Source organism: Acanthisitta chloris, unplaced genomic scaffold (genome assembly GCF_000695815.1).
Source record: "Acanthisitta chloris isolate BGI_N310 unplaced genomic scaffold, ASM69581v1 scaffold3371, whole genome shotgun sequence".
NCBI lineage: Eukaryota > Metazoa > Chordata > Aves > Passeriformes > Acanthisittidae > Acanthisitta > Acanthisitta chloris.
Genome location: NW_008654174.1, coordinates 3042 through 7095, shown reverse-complemented (window position 1 = coordinate 7095; position 4054 = coordinate 3042).

Genomic DNA, 4054 nt, shown 5'->3' with positions numbered 1-4054 from the left:
GCAGGAATGAGAACACCAAGTTTCTCATTTTGGTATAGATGTTATCGCACATGTAAAAAGACGGTGTGAGAGATTAAGTTTAGATACAAGAAACTAGGGAGCCTTTACTCTTCTCACTCCTTGGAAAGCTGTCATCTCAGTCACTGGCAGAAGGGACCCACTGATTCAACTGTGTATTCCAGTTATCTGCACTGAAATATTATGTCCCAAAGTAAAGTGCAGGGTGAACACTACAGAAGCTAAGGCCATCCTAAGAGCCAGCCTTAATGTCAAAACTGTCTCCAAGAACTGAAGTGCTGAGAAACAACCTAAAGTCACAACCTCACCATTCACATGTCAAGGCCACCTCACTCCAAAACAGCACCTTCCAGATGATCATGTGTTGAGATGCTCCCACACAGACAAACAGTGAAGAAAGGCTTGGCTCCCTCTTCCTGCTGCTCTTTTGGTTGGTTTGGAGTGAGAGGAAGCCAGTCTGTGTGTAGACTGTACCATTTTAGGCACCTAGCTGTCCTGATGAAGAACTTGTGTCCTCTCCTAAAGATGCACATGTCAACACTGGTATCTTCAAACCAGGTACGTATCTGGTTCCTACTACTTTGCCCCCTCACCTTCCATGGGGAGGTTACTCTATGGATGTTTCTTTCAGGCAAGGCATTCCAGTCTGCTGGAAAACAGCCCCCATCTCCCTCAATCCTACACCAAAGAACATTTGCTGCACTCTCTTTTCCTTCTCTGTTTCTTTACCATCTTTGTACTTAACCACAGCAGAGACAAGGTCATACAAAACTGTTTCATCATCACACCCTACTGATATTTTATTATTCTGGGAGCTCTTTGCACACTGTTTTAACAACACAATCCTGACTTTTGCTTTTAATGAGACTTCAATTTAAATCTAGCACCTCTTCCACCTCACATAGGAATTTATTCCCCTTTCCCATATTATTTGAGTCAGTGTAATTACACTAGAGGGAAATTTATCAATCTGGATGCTTTTCAGCTCGAAGATGCAGTCCAGCAGTACAACACCTATGGTGAAAGGCAGCTAAAGCCACTTGATACCCACAAATGAAGTGGGCACCTGGAACCAGAGGTATGATTTCAGCTGGCAGGATTGAGAGAACCAAATTGATCCAGCCGTTCCCATAGCATCCACACTGCTCTGCAGCTCCAGCCACACTAGATCACATTCTGAAAATGAAAGAGTTCTCACTGCAGAAGGCAGCTGCTCTCCAGGAGCAGTGCTGCCCCTTGCTGGGAGACTGTTCTGCATTCTGGGCAGACACCTCTGCTACTTCACGCGCAGCGTGCAGCCTCACATGGTACACTTTAAAGTCTCACTCAAATCAAGAACTCTCAAGTCACTTCTTTCCCTCCTGTTTAGAAAACAGATGCATGAATGATATTTGTCAACCTGGACAGCTCCTGACTCTCCCTCAGAGAGGATTTTTGAAAGCTGCTGTAATCAGCAAGGCAAGATCAGAGTGCTATCTCACTTCCATGGGCATGTGAAGTTGGGGTTCTCCTGACAGACAGAAAGATTGCAGAAGTTTTCACTCTATTTGCTCTGCAGTGAGAGGATGTTTACATTCCAGTCCTCGTAAAAGGAATGAGTGGTTCAGACATGCATTTAATCCAGCATGACACAACTGAGAGTGCAACACTGAATGTTATACAGAGACACAAAAGCTCAGATGCTTGGAGGAATGTGCACCAGAGGATCACTCCAAGTGTGACATGGAGACAGTTAAGAGGAAACCCAGCACATTTCTTCTTCTGCACTTTCCCACCTCTGCTCTCCCTGACCCAACTCATAAACATAGCAGCTTCAGTCCAGACATTTGGCTCTTGTGGCTGGGTTGCAGAGACACAGCATTCTGGAATTCACTATGAGCTGTTCCTGCACAAACAGCACCAAAGTAGTGATGCAAGAAGAGAGCAGCCTGGAGCCACTGCTCCGCTCCAAACTGCTGCTGAAGATGTGTGGGGGCTTGACACTTACCCCCGCCCCCATATCCAGTGCTTTGCATGGATCTGACAAGCACACTCAGGATGTGAGAACTACAGAGTAACAACAGCCTTGGGCAGCACAGCATCCATGCTCTGTCTCCATGCACCCAGCTCCAACAGAGCGTCCTTCCACAATTCAGACCACGATGGAGAGGCGACTGAAATGGAAACCTGTGGAACAACGGCACCGCACCTTCCAAACGCAATGCCTGCTGTTTTTTCCACGATGTGCAACAATCACATTACCCAAAGAACAACACTTCAAACAAAACCAAGTGGCTTGAGGCTGGTTCTTAAGGGGAAGCAACTACAGAGGCTCCTGCCACCAGCCATTGTGTCTCCTCCCTGACTCCTCTTGTAAGGCTAGTTCAGCTCTGTAAAGCAGCTGCTGAGCTTGTGTATTTTAACTTCTGAAGCCTTCACAGTTTGCCTGTCAGAACACAGCAATTCAGCTGCTGTTACCAGAATCAGGGCAGGGGATTTTGACTGACGGATAGAGCCAGGTACCTAATAGCAGCAGCTGGCTCAACAGACATCCCAAGGAAAGCAGTGCTCCCCTATGAGTGAGAGCTCTCGGACACACGCTAGTATTCTTCAGGTCATAGTAGTAAAATTGAAGCAAAGTAAAATCACTGCTGAAGACTACAGTGTGGGGGTTTTGCCTCAAGGTAGCCTAACATCATATGCAAGGTTTCATGTGAAAATATAAATCCTGGTGTCTTCACTTACTGATTAGTACAATACTACAGTTTCAGGATCTACAGAAAAATTAGAATGAATTGTAATGACCTGTAATGACCTACAGAAGTATATGTGATCAACACAGACTGTCAAAAAGGGAACAAAACCAGTACTCCTCCCCCATGCAACCTCTGAGCATGCTGCAGCATAGCTGTACCATCCAAAGGAAATTTCCAAGAGGAACAGTCCTCCAGCACTTGAACTCACCCAGATTTTGCCCCTAGAACAGCATAAAACACACGTCCTCATCTCCCCCCATGTTTTAGGTCAACTGTGTAAAAGTACTCTTGTACCTTATTTAGTCACTTCCTCTCAGCTGCACAAGACTACAGTATGACAGGCTGTATATGACAGGTGAAATCAGAACACAAGTAGAGTGTGCACAAAAAATCCGGAGGACTTCTGTTTTCCCTTAAGTGCTGCTATGTTTACACAATCCTTTACGGATGTTCACAGAGCATGCCTGGTGGTTTTCTGCACTGAAAATGGGCACAAATGCTTAATTCTTAGTAGTAAGGATGCATTTAGAGCTCCAGGAAGCTGCTTTGCAAGCACTGGAATAAGGAATATTCTGCCTCTGAAACAGATGTGTTTTAGTGAACTGAATTTTGACAACGAATGGAAAGTCCCTGTTAGCATGCAATAGTTTGGCTCAAAAATCCCGAAATCCTGCCTTAAAATTACTGGTTTTTGGCTTCAGATATAAAGATCAAAGACTGGGGATTTAAAATAAGATTTGTTTCTATACACACAGTTTCTACTGAAGCACTGACACATAATAATGTGTTACTTCATGATAGTTTGCTATATCTAAGATCTAAATAAAGGAAAACCATAATGTTGTTCTCATAGGGGCTGTAAGCAGTGTGAAGAAAAAAAAAAATCTTCAGAGTTTTAGGAGGCCAAACGTAAAGATCATATAGTGACAGCAGCCCTGTCTGTGCCAAAGCAAATAAGCTTTTGGAAAGAAGGCACGATGGCAACATGACAAATGCAACCAATCCTAGAAGCAATCCAGCTTCTTGATTCTAGGAATAAGGACAGTCAGTCATTTTACTGCACACCCCAACAAGCTTAAGTCCAACTCAAGCTGGTCCAGCTCAAGTCCTCAGAGAGTCATCACCTGTCTCTTCCAAAACAACTGCAACAAACCAGGCTGTTGTGGTGCAATATTGAAAAAAAAATCCCATTTCCTCCAGGACATGAAGATGGTCTCCCATTAAAGTAACTCTGTATAACAGGTTACCAAAGGACACTAAGCTAACCTGGGCAGCTGCGCCACCTGCAAGCGTGGTGAAGG